Here is an 18,500-nt window from a genome sequence, read left to right as displayed (position 1 = left end):
GGGCCTCCGGGCCTTTGGCTGTGGGCAGGGGATTGCTGTGGCATGGTGTCACCCGCTTGCTACCACACTGGGCTTTCAGCCCCACACCCACGCTGCACGTGGTGTTAATAGTTTGATAATGATGATGATGCACAAGTGTACTTGTTTTGCCAGGTCTCTGGGCAGGCCCAGTGTTTACCTTTGATTGCACCACTTGGTGAGAGGACTATGGCAGGGAAGAGAGTAAGGCTGGCCTTCTGTCTCAGGACCCTCATGCGGATGAGCGGGCTGGGCTGGGGTCATGGTGAGATCTGTGCTGAGCTCTGGCCATCAGGACAGCCAGGCTGGTCCAGTAGACACCTCAGCTTGTTTCCCCCTCCTCCTGAGGGAATACCTTTGTGTCTCTGCCTCTGGGCACTGCTGGCTGAGGCAAGCCAGCTTGTTGTTCCCTTCTTCTTGGGTTCAGGAACAGCCTTGTTCATAACTGGAGGATTAGCATCCAAAAGAGAAAACGTGAAGAAAACAAATTTTCATATTCCATATGTCTTATAACCCAGAGAAATGTTTAGAAACTTGACCCAGATCACACAGAGCAGGTGGTGAAGAGAGATTTTCAATACCAGTTTTTTTGCTCCAAAGGTCAGTTCCTTTAACCTGAGATGCTTCTTCATTTTTGTGTGGGTTGTTTTTTTTCATTTTTTTTTTTTTTCAGTTCTTCCATCGACCCTGGAAGGCTTCCTAGGAGCATGTGTGACCAGGAACATGTGGGAATGTGGGACTTGATTGCAGGCTCTCTCAAGAGCAGCTGGAATCTTGGTGTGGTCTCTGTAGGAATCCTGGATGAATCCTTCCACTTCCCACTCACTTTCATCTTTGCTTCTGGGAGCCATTTGAGCCAAGTTTCCAAGTGTTCCTCTCTATTGACATTGAGATCCATGTTTCCTGAGCCAGAGTGAGGCTCCATGTTCTTGAAATTTAACTTCTCTTCCAGGACCAATCCCTGGTGGCTGGCCACCCCAATCTTCCACCCATCCCATCCCTGAGGTGAATTTTCAGAACATCTTCCACTATCTGGTCTCAACTCCTCACTTTGGTGTGGCTTCTCCTCCCACTGCTTTGCCAGAAATGTTCTATGGTCAACAATTTGTTCAACTCCATGGATAGCAAGGTCCTCAGATTTAATCTTACTTGACATTTCAGGAACATTTGACAGCCGACCTCTCCTCCTATTCTCTGAAAACTGTCCTTGGTCTCTATGTGTCTAGTTTTCTGGTTTCTTCTTCACAGCTGTGCCTTTTCAACCTCCTTTGCCAGCCCCTCCTCTGCTGCTGGAGCTCCTCAAAAATCTGGCCTGCATCCTTCTCTGTCTGCCTCTCGAGGCAATCTCACACATACACCCCATTTAAAATCATTTAAATTAAAATTCACTTAAAATCTATGTGCCCCATGATGTGATGAGCACTGGGTGTTACACTGTATGTTGGCAAATTGAATTAATAAAAAATAAATAAATAAATAAAAAAATAAAATAAATAAAATAAAATAAAATAAAATAAAATAAAATAAAATAAAATAAATCTATGTGCCCATGATTTCTACACTTCAATTTCCAGCCAGGCCTCTTTGCTAACCTTCAAACCCTGCAAATTCATTCACTGATTCAACATCTTCACTTTGATGTTTCATATGCACCTCAAACTTGAGGAATTGAGAACTGAATATATGATCCTCCTCCACTTATCTGCATTCTTACAGGAAAGGGCAATGGGGGTTGTAGGCAGATCCAAGAACAGTTCTTGAAAATTCCCTCTCCTCAACCCTAACAGATATCATCAATTGCTTAGTCCTGTCGATTCAATATCCTAAATCACCTAGTGAACCTACTCACCATTTTCCATCTTCACTGCCCCTATGTGGGCCCAGGCCACCATCTCTGCCCCCCTGAATGGCTGCAAGAGCTATTCCTAAGTCTACTCTTTTTTTCCGCACACAACAGCCTGATAGTCTTTTCAAAGTGTGAGCCCAATGTCACAGCCTTGCATAAATCCCTTCAATAACACCCCACAGCATTTTGGACAATTTCCAACTGTCTTGATATGGTTAAGAAGGCCCTGATTTCCTCCTCCTCTCCAGCTTCAAGTCCCACTCCCGGTTTCTTCTCTGACCTCAGGCCCACTGGTCTCCTTTCACTTCCTTTTTTTTTTTTAATTAATTAATTATTATTATTTTTTTTTCCTTTCACTTCCTTTTGCCACCCCAGAGCCTTAATACAGGCTGTTCCCCCTGCCTGGAACTCAGGCCACCCCATTCTCCTCCCCATTTCTTGGCCTCACTGACTCTCCTTTCAGGATTAGTGTAAATACTTCCCAAAATGTTTTCTCAAGTCCAGTTGATGTAAGGCCCTGTCTCATGCTCCTCTGGCCCCCTGTTCTTCTCCAATACTCAGAACAAGTAATTCCAAGTGCGCTAAGTCTATTCTGTCTGTCCACCCATGAGTTCCATGGGAGGGCAAGGACCAAATGGTTTCTTGCTGTGTCCCTTTAGCACAGGACCTAACATCAGCAGGTGCTCAACAATTGCTGCATGGAAGAAAATGCCCAGTCTTGCTCCAGTTACTTATCTGGGGTCCCCAGTGAACAGAATCAAGTCCTAATTCACAGTAAATGAACACTCCTGCCTTCTCTGGAGCTCCATTATACAGCTTACTTCATCTTCTCTGGTATCCAAAAGCTGGCCAGTTGGAGCTGTTTCTTTTGCTAAAAAGGGTATGACCTGTGCTTCATTCTCTTTGTACTACCTGCATGGTCCCTAATATAGTGGCTTTGCACACAGTAGGAAACTGAATTGCACTCTTGGGATCAAGAGCAACACATTGCTATAAAGGAAGGGGACACTGCTTGGCCTCTGCCTGGGCCAGATAGCCTCCTATGCCCGCCAAAGTTAAGAAATCTCTTAAAATAGTCCTCCTAAAAGAACAGGAAAACCTGAAAATTTCCCAAGTCTTGTAAATTATGGATAGCAAGCTAATCAAGGACTGCCAAATGTACTTGAAGGTCAATTAGAGTCTCCCCTGCTTCCAAAAATCCCCCCCCCCAAACACACACACACACATTAGTAAAATGCTTGCTTGCCAATCAGAGACTATCAGTATTTCCTCTTTTTTTTTTCCTCTGTAAAATTTACTCTCCTTTCAGATACCTTTGAACCCCTGCTGAAATGTAAGTGATTGCAGATGGTTCCCTTTGGCTGTGAGTTTATAAATAAACAGCCTTGGCTAATTTTGTCTCTGGTCTTGTTTGATTTTTGGCTGTAATCTTGGTGCTGCAGCTCAGATGCAGCCTGACCTGCTTGTTGCCTTGGACCTTGGCTGTTGCCCAGGTGTGGTGCCCACCAAGACCTCTTCAGCCTCCCTCTGACCACAGAACACTGACCACATCAACAAGCAAGTCTGCACTGTGCTTCAACTCCACCCTCTTTAGGTTGAGTTCCTTGGTTGTTTTATTCACTTATTGGATGGTAGGTATTGTTATTTAATTAATGTTCCCTTTGAGGTTTGTGTCCCTAGTGATTTGCTTCTCCCTGTCCCTTTGTTTTGTCCGTGTCCTTAGTGTTGTTTTATCATGAGGAGGAGAATCATATCATGGCATACAAGCATCATACCTATAAGCTGGCTGTTTAAGGTGGCCTCATACACTGAAGAGTTGGCAGTTCTCCCCAGACCAGCACCCTCTGAGGACCAGTTTTGCTGTGGGTCACCAATAAAACCAGATGAGGTTGTCCTCTCATCCTGGCCATTTGTCCTAAGAGCTTGCTTTTGATTCAAAGAAGGCATTCTCGGGGATCCCTGGGTGGCGCAGCGGTTTGGCGCCTGCCTTTGGCCCAGGGCGCGATCCTGGAGACCGGGGATCGAGTCCCATATCGGGCTCCCGGTGCATGGAGCCTGCTTCTCCCTCTGCCTGTGTCTCTGCCTCTCTCTCTCTCTCTGTGACTATCATAAATAAATAAAAATTATTAAAAAAAAAACAAAGAAGGCATTCTCTCTCTCTGATATATTCCACCTGCTGGGGACTCAGATGGTTGGGCTGTGTTCACGGGCAGCTGGCCCAAGACACAAGGATGTATGAACAACTTCAACTGACTAACTTTCAACTGATAGTGACCAAGAGCTTTCATAGTCTAACCTGTGTCCTTCTCTGGGAAAAATTGCTTCTTACGGGTTCCCCTATTACCATACTTCTCTTAATAGCAGAACCCCACTAAAGATGATTTGGCCCTACAACGGACACTTTGAGGAAAACATAATTGAACTAGAACTGCTCATTTGAGAGGTGCCTTAAAGCAAAAACAGAATAAAACTCCTCAGGCCCAATGAGCAGCATTTTATGATCAGTAGGTACCCTGATGCTTCTAAAGAGAATTCTAATTCTAGAATTCCAATTCTTTAAAGAATTCTTTTTTCTTTTTTTTTTTTTAAGATTCTATCTATTCATTCATGAGAGACACAAAGAGAGAGAGAGAGAGAGAGAGAGAGAGAGAGAGGCAGAGACACAGGCAGAGGGAGAAGCAGGCTCCATGCAGGGAGCCCGACGTGGGACTCGATCCCGGGTCTCCAGAATCACACCCTGGGCCAAAGGCAGGAGCCAAACCACTGAGCCACTCGGGGATCCCCAAGAATTCTTTTTTCAAGTCAAAACAAGGAACTTGATGACCAAGTATAAAATTATCTGGGATTAAATCACCTCCCTCATTAAACCCTCACCCTCTATTGCCCCCTACTCTTTATCATACCGTTTCTTCCACTTCCACATAGATCTAACCTCAATCCCTCTAACCACTCCACCTCTCCTTTCCCCTTGCCTAGATCTCTTGCCTTTTTTTTTAACAAGCCCCCTGATACTCCAAAACATCAGTTTCCTTTAAAAATATCCTGATTGAGAATCACAAATGCCTTTAACCATAGAGTTTAAACCCTGGTCTCAGCTAACTAAGAGCTATTGTCTGAGATTTCCCTAAACCCTGATTAAGGACACATCTTTACCCGAAGAATTCAGAATCTCTCAGGGGTCTATAATCCAATCTCTGCCAGCTAATTGGCATGTTAGTAGGAAAATCAAATGCTAAATTATCAATGAGAAAAGCTGAATAGACCAGTCCAGGGCTAAATTTAAGGCATCCCACATGCATGTAAATAAAGCCAGCAAGCTTCAGGAGAGCCCAGAAAACAGGTCAGAGTTTACTCAAAGTGACTTCTTGGACTTTTCTATAAAAATTGATTGGAATCAAGAGCATAGAAGACAAGCCACAGACAGGGAAAAATATTTGCAAAAGACATGTCTGACATAGGATATCTCTATCCAATATATACAAAGAACCTTAAAACTCAACAGTAAAAAAAAAAAAAAATGAACAACCTGATTTTAAAATGGGCAAAAGAGGGGCACCTGGGTGGCTCAGTCAGTTAAGCGTCTGCTTTCAGCTCAGGTCATAGTCCCAGAGTCCTGTGATTGAGCCCCGGATCTGGCTCTCTGCCCAGCAGAGGGCCTGCTTCTCCCTTTCCCTCTGCCTGCCGCTCTGCCTACTTGTTCTCTCTCTCTCTCTCTCTCTCTCTCTCAAATAAATAAATAAATAAATAAATAAATAAATAAATAAATAAATCTATCTTTAAAAAAATGGACAGAAGAACTAAGCAGATACCACACCAAAGAAAATACATAGGTGGCAAATAAGCATATGAAAAGATGCTCATCATCATCTTATTACGGAAATGAAAATTAAAACAATAATAAGATACCCCTACACACCTATTAGAATAGCCACAATCCAGGACACTGACAACACCAAATGCTGGCAAGGATGTGAAGCAGCAGGAACTCTCATTCATTGCTGGTGGGAATCACTGCTGGTGATGCAGCCACTTTGGAAGACAGTTTCTTACACAAGTAAACATATTCCTAGCATACATACTTGCAATCATACTCCTTGGTATTTACACAAAAGAGCTGAAAACTTATGTCCACACAAAAACCTGCACATGGATGTTTATAGCAGCTTTATACATAAGCTGCTATACATATGTATATGACATACATATACATGTCAAACTGGGAAGCAATCAAGATGTCCTTCAGTAGGTGGATGGAGAAATAAACTGTGGTATATCCAGACAATGGAATATTATCCAGGACTAAAAAACAAAGAAGCTATTGAGCCATGAAAAGACAGAGGAAACTTAAATGAATATTACTAAGTGAAAGAAGCCAATCTGAAAAGGCTATGCACTGTATGATTCTAACTTTATAACATTCTGGAAAAGGCAAAACTATGGACACAGTTAAAAGATCACTGGTTGCCAGGGGGAAGAAGGAGGGAGGGGTAAAGAGGCAGAGCACAGAGGGTTTTAGGGCAGTGCTACTATAATTGTGGATACACGTCATTATACATCTGTCAAACCCCACAGAACGTACACCAAGAATGAATCCTAATGAAAACTATGGACACAGGGTGATCATGATGTGCCAGTGCAGGTTCATGAACTCTGGAACAGATGTACCTCTCTGGTGGGTGATGTTGATGGTGAGGGAGGCTGTGCATAGGGGGCAGTCAGGGAGGGGGATGGAAACTCCCTGTATTTTCCTCTCAATTTTGCTGTAAACCTAAAATTGCTCAAAAAATAAAGTCTATTTAAAAAATAACATAAAAATTATTGGAGCTTGATTCAGTCTTGTAAGTAGAGAAAAGATGAATCAAAAGGAGATTTTAGAGACAAGAAATGACCTTCCAATAAGGTTCAGAAGTCTGTTTCATAGCTGTTGTAACAACAATCCTCTCATCTCATTTTGCAAACAGGTTAAACCTGAAATCAGAGACCTGGTTTGCAAGCAAAAAGCAGAATGGAAGAGAGCCCCACTGTCTAAACTAAAACATCCAGCTAAATACTTTGAAAGGACTTTGGAACAGAAACAACACAAAGCATACCCCCCCCCAAAAAAAAGCATGACTTTGCAGATTAAACAATTAGATGGTCCTAATTCTAATTGACAGCCCCCTTCCCACTGATCAAGATGCCTATAAATGTTGTAAACAGCAGGGACACTAGGGGAAAAAAAAGACTGAGCTTATCTACAGTCTTGTTAGGGGAAAACCCCCTTCCTGGTATCTAACTCAGTTGCCTAGAGGTAGGTGTCCTCCCAGGTGACAGCTTCCTGCCCTAAATTCCTTGTGGTTTGGCTCAGACCCGGAATAGGTCTGGAGGCAGACTTGGAAACTGAAGCCTCCTGTTGGAAGCCCCTGGGCCAACTGTTGCCAAAATTATGGCTGAGACAGGAACACCTGCTCTGATGCTGAACCTCACAAGCCCTGCCAGCTCACTGCCTGCTGTCTTCTGGGCTCAATACTATCAGTTGGGTCCAAATCCCTGGGCCTCCCTAGCTGCCCTACATGGCCCTGGGGCACCAAACTGCTTTGCACTTGAGTTCTCAGGCACCCTCTAGAGACTGACCTCAGCCATTAATTGGCCAATTAATGGCTGAGGTCAGTATGGAAATAGGGTGGTCAAAACAGACATTGAAAGAGAACATGAAGGACTGATTGCTCAAAATATGGCGCAGCAGTACTGGAGTCATCTGGGAGCTTGTTAGAAAGGTGGAACCTCAGGCTTGCCCAGACCCTCTGAATCAGTTTTGTGGGCACATTGGAGTTTGAGAAGCCCTAGTCTAGATCAGTGGTTCTCAGCCTATACTGCATATCAGAAATTCCTGGGGTGCTCTAAAAAAAAAAAAAAAAAAAAAAAAAAAAAAAAAAAAAAAAAAAAAAAAAAAAAAAAAGACAGATGGAAGAGCCCTGTCCCAGGCTAAAGAATCAGAAGATCTAGGACTGGGGCCTGGGCACTGTTTTTGTTGTGGTAGTTTATCTTTTGTTTGTTTTATCGAGAGTTCCCTGGGTGATTCAGATGAGCAACCAAGGTTGAGAACCTACTGGCATCCCACCCCTTTTTAGAGAAGGGGAAACAGAAACTTAGAGGAGGAAGTAGGCTTACCCTCTGAGAACACATCTGTGGTCAAACCCAGGGTTCCTGACTGCTAACATGTAGCCTTCCCCACCAACCTGGCCTGTCTCTTCTCATTACCAAGTAAGCCCCTCTTGAATCCTGAGACCTGCCAATGAAGATCTTGCTGCATTCCTGCCTTTGAAACAATGCATTCCTTGTTAAAATACTGGGAATATTTAAATAATCCATCAGTGGGGGAATGGTTGAATGAGCTGTGGTATATCCACACTATAGAATACTACATAGTAATGGAAAGAATGGGGTGAGCCACACCTACCAACACCGCTTTTCAGGGTATAAGGTTAAGTGGAGAAGTGAAGAAGACAAAAGTTACGTACAGTGAGAGATAAGTCTTCTAAAAAAGAAAACAAACAAAAAAAACCCTAAAAATACTTTATTTTTCCTATGGGAACCTACATATGTGTATATATACGAGTGTGTATATGTGTTAAATATAAATGAAAAGGCCTATATAGAGATTTTAAAAATTATACCAAGTTATCCCATTAGTACCACTGGAAGCTTGGTGGTACAAGGGGTCTTTATCATTACAGTTTTATTAAACTTTTTAATATGAATAATGTATTCCAGTAGTACTTGTGTAACTAGAAATTATCTTAAGGGGGAAAAAGAACAACTGAGACCTTCTAGGAGATAAATTGACTTAGACATCCAAATTCTGCTACTTATACCATGAGTCAGTTGCCTTTGGGAGTTTTCCCACCTCATCTGCAAAATGGGATCATCTTCCCTCAAGGTTGGTGAAAGACTTTATGAAAGGACACGAGGCAGTGGCAGTAGATTAGATTGAACATATTAGGTTAATGTCTTCTTCAAGGCTTCCATCCGAGCCTTCTCCCTCCCAACCTCTGCTTGTTCCTCTCATGCTCTGGACTCTCTGTACTTTCCTTATCTCCTGCTTCAACTTTTTTTTCCACATCCTTGCCTTTTATGATGTGCATGAAATAGGGGGATACTGGTGACTCTTCCTTTTGTCTTGGCATTTGGGCAGAGCCCTCACTCAATAGCCAAGAACAACTCAGTAGGTGCCAAACAGGCTGCTTCCTAACTTGAGGCCCTAGACCACTTGTGCTGTTTGTGAGAGTCTGAGATCAATCAGGCCACTATTAGCCCATGCCCCACTTCTAGGTCCTCCTGAGACTGATGGGGTGGGTTGCCAGGCTTTCCCCAAAGGAAAATTATCTCTGGGTTGTGCATCACCCCCACTTCCAAGCCCAGGGTAGAGGGTCTCAAAGAATTTGACACATGTCCCCTGGAATTTGAGGAGCACAGGAAGTGGTATGGAACCCCTGAAACCCTCAGAGTAAGAAGGAGTGACTGAGAGAAGGGAGGGCTGGCTTAGAAGGATGTGAGCTTCCAAGGTATTGGAAAACCTCACCTCTCCCTGTGTCTCTTTTACTGTCTATGCGACTATCCCACATTTCCGAGACCAGAGGTGGTGCAGGGATGTTCCCACACCAAGCAATTCCATGACACCAGTGAGGTGTCCTACAATCCAACTCCATTCTGACACTATCTACCTGGAGATAGCATCAGATTCCACAGGTTAAGGGCTCAGTCCTATGGGACAGCCTCCCCACCCATAGACAAACTCCAGATGCCAGAAAGTGCAGGTTGTCACCGTGTTTCTGCCCCCACCAACTAGGGATTACAGCTTCCAGCAACTCCCTCCCTGGGCTCAATGAATTTACTAGAGTGGTTCACAAGATTCAGAGAAATATTTTTACCTACTAGATTGCCAGTTTTTATCAAAAGATATAACTTGGGGCACCTGGGTGGCTCAGTGGTTGAGCGTCTGCCTTGGGCTCAGGGCGTGATCCTGGGATGAGTCCTGCATTGTGCTCCCCGCAGGGAGCCTGCTTCTTCCTCTGTCTGTGTCTCTGCCTCTCTCTCTGTCTCTCATGAATAAATAAATAAATAAAATCTTTAATAAAAAAAAAAGATATAACTCAGGGACAGCCAGACGGAAAAGATATAAAGGGCAAGGTTTAGGGAAAGGGCGTGGAGTTTCTACACCTTGCCTGGACACACCACTTTCCCCAAATTTCCATGTGTTCACCAATCTGGAAGCTCTCCAAACCCCATCCTTTTGCTTTTTTTTATGAAGGCTTCATGACACAGGCACCATTGATTAAATCATTGGCAATTGGTGACTGAACTACTCAGTCTCTAGCCCAGCTCCTTTCCTCCAGGTGGGGCAGGGTGGGGAGGGCAGGGAATAATCACATAGTTCGTTCCCCTGGCAACCAGCTCCCAGCCTAGGGTGACCTAGGGGCTTTCCAAAAATCACCTCATAACATAACATAAAATAACCCTGTATCTGCTCACATTACTTAGAAAATTCCAAGGGGTTTAGGAGCCGGGTGACAGGAACAGAAATGAACGCTAAACATGTATTTCTTATTATGAGTCACAGTATCACACAAAGCTTGGTGGAGCAGGGATGGGTATGGGGGGGCAGTTAGGGACCCCCATAGAAGAGGACCGGGAAGGAATGAGGTCAGGATCAGTAGAGCCAGAGAGATACTGTGTGACTGGCCAGGAGGCCTGGCCCCTGTCAGGAAACCATAGATAAAAGAGCTTCAGTGACAGGAGAGGCTCCAAAGTGACCACAGACTCCCCCACAAAGGGAACCTGGCTCCGCAGGCGGCTGGACCTGCAGGCACTGATGCAACACACAACTGTGACATGCCAGGCAGGCTGTCCCCTGCTCTCCCCCTCCCTCTCCCCCTGCCCCCCAGGAACAGCCGCCCCTCTCCTAGAAGGGGGAAGGGGATGGAGGGTGAAGTCAGAGAACTAGACTCTTGCTCTGTGCCTGCAACTTCCTCTGGCTAACTGGGTGAGGGAGATGCTTTCAACTGAATGGAGCTTGGAGTTGTGATATCCCACTGGCAAGGTAAGGTATTCACCACAAGACAATGACCAGGAAAGCAGTGGTTGCTGCCTGAGTTTCCCTGCAGGGAAAAATAGGTCCACAGAAATGTTTGCAAGGCCTGACTGGAGAGACTGAAGGTACTTTCCACTTGGGACATGGGCGCAGCACCTTGGGCAAAGCATTCTCTGAGGGTTTTCACCTGTTTACTTGGGTTAGCAACCTGAACTTCCACAAATGTGAACCGAGTCAAGCCTGGGGCCTAAACTTGGCCTCTCTGGGTTCATGATGCAGCCCAGGAGTGATCTGAACACTTTCCCTGTCCCTTGGAAGATTGTCAAACTCAGTGTCATGAATGCGCTTCACCAGCTCCCCAGATCCTCCAGGGAGCAGACCCCGGGCGCTGCATACCACCTAGGAGCCCAGCCAGCCTTCTGGAACAACAGCAACTGGCGACTTTTCCTTCCCTGCCCTGGCCATGCTGAGCCTTCACTCCTGCAGCTCTTCTCTGTCTCTTCAATCAGGAAGACCCCACCTGCTGCAGTGCTCCAAGGCTCCTCATAACTGTCCCAGTAGGCAGGTGTCTTGAAAGAAGGTGAGACTGAGTCTCTAGCATGTGGCAATGATTTAGAGAGAACATAAGGGCCACCCACCTTGTGATAAAGGCTTAAAGCAGGGTTCCTCTCTTCCTTTCTCATATTGCTCGGAAATAACTCTTTTCTCAGTTCAAGGCCAAGTCCCTAGGCCATCATCTTCTTTCCCTCCCTGTGACCATCACCTCCCGGGAGTCTTACTCTGCCCCTTCACTGGCCTGGATGCTGGGCCCAGGTGTTCACACCATGCCTACCCCAGGAACAATGAGCATCTGCCCTGCATAGCCTGCTGATCTGCCTGGAACCCAGGAGCGTCGTCATCCCTGAGAAAGGCCTAAGGGTCAGCGCATATTTCCTGAGCTACTTCTATGTACTAGGTGAGGGCCCTGGCCTCAAGGAGCTTATATTGTAAAGGCAGGCAGGAAGAGAAATATTAGTTTCACAAATGAATGCAAAATGCCAGTATGGAAACATGTGCCCAGGCTCGCTTCAAGGCTCTGTGGTTAGGGGATCTCCGGGAATTCCAGGAAGGGAAAGGCCAGGGTGGGGGCGTCAGGGACTGCAATGCACAGTGGAGGCAGGTGTAGGCAGGACAGGTAGGCCTTGGTGACGTCTGGGCCTTTATCCTAAGAGAAACCAGAAGCCAATAAAGGGTTTTAAAGGATGGGCGGGAGCTGTGTGAGAGGATCTGCTTCATGTTTTAAGAAGGTGTCTGATGCTGTGTGGAGAATGGATGGCAGAGAGAAATGGAAGGAGCTAGGGACCCCAACCCCGAGACTGCCCCCTCTCCCCCCTCTGCCTGGAGCAGGAGGGGGAGGGGGCTTGAAGCAGGCTGGCAGCAGTGGAGATGTGAAGATGTGGGTAAAGAGGTGTTCAGGAAATAAAACTGATGGCTTGTGTGCAAGAAGGGAGGAAAGATGATGCTGGATTTCCAGGTGGGGCCGGGGCCTGGACGGCAGTTCGTGTTCTGAGCAGTGATTGCCGCGCAGGGATAGGGTCTGGGGAAGAATGCTGAGGGAAGTCTCAAATGCAGATTTGGACATACTGAGTGTGAGGTGCCAAAGAGGCAGGGACAGAGACAGATGGGAGACTCAGAAGAGAACTCAAGGCCAGGGCTCTGCAGGCATCAGACGCAGTCCTTCTAGCAGTGCTAGGCTGCATCTGCCCAGGAGAGGGGAGAGAGGGGGACAGAGAAAAATCCAGTGACTGCCTCTGGAGGAACTTTGATATAAAATGGCTGGATAGAGAAGAAAAACACCTGCAAAGGAGATAAGGAAAATCTGGCCAGAGAGGTAGGTTTGTATCTTGGAGAGAGGCCTTTTCAAAATGGTGATGCTGTAGAGAGTGTAGCGTCTGAGGCCTGGGAAACTGAGTGGTAGCAAAGCGGGTCATTGCTGATAACAGTGGTGTTTCTCAGAGACCCTGGGCACCTGTGCTCCACCTGAGACTGCTGTTTGCCCATCGGTGATGTCACAGGGTTGGATCAGCACCATGACCCCCCCCGCTGAGCCTCGTTCCAGAGAACCATCAAGGTGATCCATGCTTCAGCATCTCCCATGCCCAACTCCCTGCCTGCATCTCAGCAGGCCCTCCTGGTGGGTTTGGGGATCACACTCCTAGAGCCACAGGGCCCATGTGCAGGTGGAAGGGAATTCCCATTACTCAACAAGTGTGAGGCCCTGTGTGAACCAACTTTAGGATGAGGGTGTTACATGAAAGGAGAATATAAGATGTGGTCCCTGTCCTCAAAGACCTTGTCCTCTCTTTGGGGATATGAGATGAACATACATGAAAAATAAAACCTAGAAACTCAAAGTGAGAGGAGAAAATATATAGATGCACACACAAAGCCAGTACGTGAGGAAGAGATTTTCCCATGAGGGAAAGTTGGCTGGAGTAGGCCAACCTTGAGCCAGGTCTGGAAAAAATCACGTTTCCCAACCAGAGGAGGGTGAGCAAAGGCCCAGAGGTCAGCCAGGAGTGGACAGATAAGGGCTTGGCCTGGCAGATCTGACTGGGGCAGGGGGGATTCTCAGAAATGGGGTGGTACGGACATGGCTGCTTCCATTGGGGCCCAGGGCACTGGCCCAGTGCATCCCCAGCACCGCAGATCCAACGCCACATAGGATAAACAAAAGCAGACATCATTCCATAGGAACCTGTTCCCCCAGAGTCACTTCTGCTTTAACCAAGAAACAGAAACATAGGCTCACAGATACATGGCAGCCTGGGCAGGACTGGGTCTGAGGGAAATACCTGAGTATCAATGGTTTGATTCTCACCAGACTCTGTCCCTTCATCATCCCTCCAACCAAACCCACCAAGGTCATCTCTCACCTTGACCATTCACAGGCCCTTCGTCTTCTTCTCCTCCGTCTTCTTGTCCTCTGCCTCCCGTCGGGCCTCTCACTCTCTTCGCTGAGGTGGGGGGTGCTGTGGGCTCCTCCCTGAGGTCGGGCTGCTGCACCTTCAGGCCAGGACAGGCTTCTCTGGGCGGCTCTTCTCTCAGACTCCACTGCCCAAAGGAGGGGGCAGCTCCTCCCCTTTCCTCCTGCCTCCAGCCCACATCTTCAGAGTGCTCTCCTTCTTCCAATCTTGGTTTGCTTCTTCCCTTTTCAGTCCTCACCTCCCCTCTTTGTCATCGGGCCTCTTCCCTCCACTAGGGGGTTCCTGCGGCCTCTTGAAGGGGCACAGCCCCTGGCCCAGGCCCTCCAGGCCTTCCACAGTGAGCCTAAGCCTTCCCTCTGGCCTTATCTGCAAAGACTCTCCTTGAGCCACACCACACACTTCTGGTACCACTGCCTCCGCATCTTTCCTCCTGTCTTCATCTGACAAGTTCCTTCCAACTCTCCAGATTCATCTCAGACCATCTGGCTCCATGGCAGCCAAGCAAAACACGGAAGAAGAATATGCACTTTGGAGTAAGAGATAGTCGACCTCAATCTCTGGCTGTTTGCCAGCTCTGTGCCCCTGGGCAAGTCGCTTCATGTCTTCTGAGCCTGTTTCCCAATCTGTAAAAGGAAGGGACGATCTGTTCCTCAGAGAGGTGAGGATAAAATGAAATCCTGTATGTGGAGTGCTCCATACAGCACCTGGCGACTGGCAGGGACTCAGAAATGCTTACTATCAGAGCTTGTTTCTGGTCCCCTCCCACCAGCTATGATCTCACTCTCCTTTGAAGCTCTAGAACATTTTGGGTCCTCTCTGTCAGCACCCAAACTGGCAGCAAACTCCTCTAAAGCAACAGCTCCTTTTTTTTTTTGAGAATATACAAAAGAGATTTGTTGAATGGAAACTGTTGACAGACTTGTAATGACTTGTCCTAGGAAGAACAAACATTTTCCTGTGGCAGAAGATGCCCCAAAGCTAACAGAGGCCAGCACCTGACTCTCACCCCCGGACCAGCTCATCGTCTCATCCCACACCTTATCTCAGGGCATTGGACCACTTTGGCCCCTTCCCTGGTTCCTCCTGTCCATCCAGTACGATGACCTTGGGCAGGAATGGGCCTGGCTAAGCAGAGATGACCTCCAGCAATGCCCAGAGAAGAAGCTGTGCCTCGATGGATCCTACCTTACCAGCTTGGCCACTCAGCATGGCCTCATCTCTTTATATTCTGCAAACCGAATGCCACGCTCAGAGTTTCCTTCCCAAAACTCCTGATATTCTCTCCCACCACTTAACCTCACATGGAGCCACCTCTATCCATTAGAGATGTTAATATTGCCAATCCCCCACAAGCAGGGGGCAGGCTCCCAAGGCAGCACAGGGCCACTGACAACTCTCCACCTCCTCCCAGCAACCTCAAGCTCTGCCTACAAAGGAACGTGTGTGAAGGATGGGCCCACACTGTCTGGCCACACCCTTTCTCACCCCAGGACGATAGGTGTCTACTTACCGATGTCCATACAACTCACAGCAAAGAGAATCTTCTCAGGGTGGTGAAGCAGAGTCTCTCCTCCTTCAGCCTCCTTCCTCTGAGATGAAAAACCAAAATAACCAGACTGATCAGGGGTGTCCCATCTGCTCAAAGAGACAACAGTGAGCTCTTGTCCAAGGGAACTGGATCTTAATAGAAAGTTGAATGGGGGCTAAGTTCGTCAGCAGGCCAGCAGTCTCACCAGCCTAAAGGATTCCCTAGAACCCTAAGATAAACTTCAATCTGTGCACCTGTAAAACCATCCTGCCATTCCCCCAACCCTCCTTGGTGTCCCTTCTCTGGCCAGGCACAGTGGCACCCTGCGTCTTCCCCTGTAACTGCACTTAGCTCCAGTCTTTGGCTGATCACAGATCTGTCTCAAAATGGAGGCAGAGCTCCTTGAGGGGTTTGCCTCCCAATAGCCCCTGTTGCCCACACGTACCTGCCTGTACATACCTGCAACTTTCTATTAAGATGTCTATTAAGTGTTAGAATGAATGAAGCCATGGATTAGAATGCAGATTAAGACTTAGAACTTAAAATTCTCTCATTGGTGTAAACAGGAAGCAAGAGGGATCCCTGGGTAGTGCAGCGGTTTGGCACCTGCCTTTGGCCCAGGGCGCGATCCTGGAGACCCGGGATCGAATCCCACGTCAGGCTCCCGGTGCATGGAGCCTGCTTCTCCCTCTACCTGTGTCTCTGCCTCTCTCTCTCTCTCTCTGATTATCATAAATAAATAAAAAATTAAAAAATATATTAAAAAAAAGAGGAAGCAAGATGAAATCTCCTTTTTCTGGCATCCCAAACTCTTTAATTCTCCCTGTCTTCCAGGCTCCAAACCTCTACCACCTGACTCTTTTGTCTTCTTGTCTGTCACCTCCATGAAACCTTTCCTGACTACCCAGGTCCCAGGGACCATTCTGCTCTGTGAACCCCTAGGATCTAGCTGCCTGGTCCCTTCACCTGGTATTTGATCTGTCCCATCTTAGTTCCTAATTATTTGCTGGCATGATGTTTCTTCTCCCTATCCAGGGCTGTGAGCTCCAAAAAGGCAACAAGCCTGTGTTCTGTTTCTTTGCCTCTCCTAGAGAAGCAGCACAGGGTATGAGCCAAAGTCAGCATGTTACAAATTAGTAAAGTGACTGAGTGACTTGATGAATGATTTAATTTTCAAGGGGCATTCCACATTATCACACAACTCCATGCATACTTGTGGGGCACAGCATACCTCTTGTGTCTTCTCCAGAGCAAACTTGCTATGGGATACAGCACATGACACATGCAGTGTTCCACACATGCCTCCCTGTGTACATGGGACCCTCGGAGACTCGCACATCCCCACGCTTTTTGAGTGCCCTCTGTTCCCACTCCAAGTATATTCTTTCACAATCTAGTGTAGGAGAAGGAACTCAAGGACTAAGAGTAGGAGCCCAATATCATCTCAGCTTAGGTCTTGGCTTGCTCGGAGGTCTGGTTCAATATGCCTCACCTTCCCATGTCTGGGTCTTCTTCTCTTTTGTCACTTTTATTGTCACTATGAAACAAATGTTTCAGCCTGGCATATAGCAGATGCTCTCAATGATTCTCTTTGCTTTCCCTCATGGTTGCAAAATGGTTGCTACATCTCTAAGCATCCCATTTTTATATAGCCATGTCCAAAGGTAGAAAGAAAATGCAATTTTGTGTGTCTGTATGCATGTCTGTTTTTGTCAGAGGAAATTGCTCCCAAAGTTCTCCAGCCAACACTCTCTCACGAGGTCTCACTAGGCAGAACTGGGTCACATTATCACCACTCCTAAACCAATCATTGGCAAGGGATTACCATGACTGGCCTAGACCAAGCATGACTCACCTCCCAGGGCTGATACCGCCTTCCTTGGGCATATTGTTGATCAATATCTAAACAAAACTGAGATTCTACTCACAAGGTAGGAAGGAGGAATGGCTATGGGGAAGGCAGCCAGCAATGTCTCCCACATCACCAAGAGCTCTCAGGCCAGAGTAGACTTTGTCCAAAGGAGAGAGCAATAAAACCTGTTCAGTGGAGTTTTAGGCAGTTCATTTTATGTAAAAGATGCATTTAGAAAACCCGTACATTTTAAAACTCATGTAAATTGAAACCAATCCTGACGACCTATGGTAGTAGTTTCTGTTTACTAGCTAAATTTGTATCAACCATGTGACAATAGCATAAACAGTTGACAATTTCCTCGGCCTGCCAGAGGTTTCAAATTATGCAATCTGTGATGAATTTTGAAAAGTTTGGGGGACTCATGTTATTTCATGCATTGCTTATGAAAGAAGGCTTTATTAATATTTTCAATAATATTTTGAAATAAAATAATAATCTTAACATTTTCATTATTTTATGTGAAATTTTCATTTTGCATAAAATATGGTAATATCTCTAAAGTGAGTTGATCAGGCCAGTTGTCAGTGTGCAAGTGGGTGGATTGGGGTGAGGGGCCACCATGGTTCACTTTTTCAAGGTGCTAGGAGGATTATCTGAAATAGAGGAACCAGTGAACCAGCAGCAAGACTCCAGACAAATTACTCCCTGCTTCAGTTTACCTGATTTGACTAGATAGTTGGGTGAAACCTTCCTTCCTGTTCTAAAAGTCTGATTCTGTAGATCTCATAATGAGTCTAAATTATATAAGCAACTACATTTTCCATGTCATTGCATGTTTTACATCTGAAAACACATGAAACATTTACAAGTTCACTACTTTGCAAAGAGATAAGCAAACAGAGTCTTTGGGAAGGTGACTATGAAGTCACCCAGGAGGCCGGAGGCCAAGAAAGGCCTAATTTCCTCCTCCCCCAACTAGTTGGTAGATACTTTACAAGCAGTAATGTTCCTGCCCCTTAGGGGGTGGGGGATTGGATTCCACTCAGAGCCTTCTTCCACATGGTATTGCAGGCTCAACTGCTCTTTCCACCTGCCCAGAAAGCACTAGGTGTGAGACTCAGGCAAGCTCACTCTGCTCAGAAAACATAGCTATTTTCCTGAATTTGGCCCTGGCTGCCCCGGTGCCTTGAGAAACATCTGAAGAACTGCACTAAAAG

The 18,500-nt window shown here is 46.4% G+C and overlaps 1 protein-coding gene across 4 annotated transcripts in view; it reads right to left on the bottom strand.

Annotated features, from left to right (window-relative positions):
• PLB1 (phospholipase B1) overlaps positions 1–15,568 on the bottom strand; it is a 139,453-nt gene extending 123,885 nt beyond the window's left edge. For 3 of the 4 annotated variants that reach the window (XM_055327241.1, XM_055327245.1, XM_055327244.1), the window contains exon 1: positions 13,850–14,612. The gene's annotated coding sequence lies outside the window, so the exon portion shown is untranslated. Of the gene's footprint in view, positions 1–13,849; positions 14,613–15,410 lie in introns of those variants that run through there. The other variant, XM_055327243.1, reaches the window with a different exon arrangement.
• Positions 15,569–18,500: the final 2,932 nt, after the last annotated feature.

Source organism: Nyctereutes procyonoides, unplaced genomic scaffold (genome assembly GCF_905146905.1).
Source record: "Nyctereutes procyonoides isolate TBG_1078 unplaced genomic scaffold, NYPRO_anot_genome, whole genome shotgun sequence".
NCBI lineage: Eukaryota > Metazoa > Chordata > Mammalia > Carnivora > Canidae > Nyctereutes > Nyctereutes procyonoides.
Note: the sequence above shows the minus strand (reverse complement) of the source record. Positions and strands in the feature narration are given on the sequence as shown.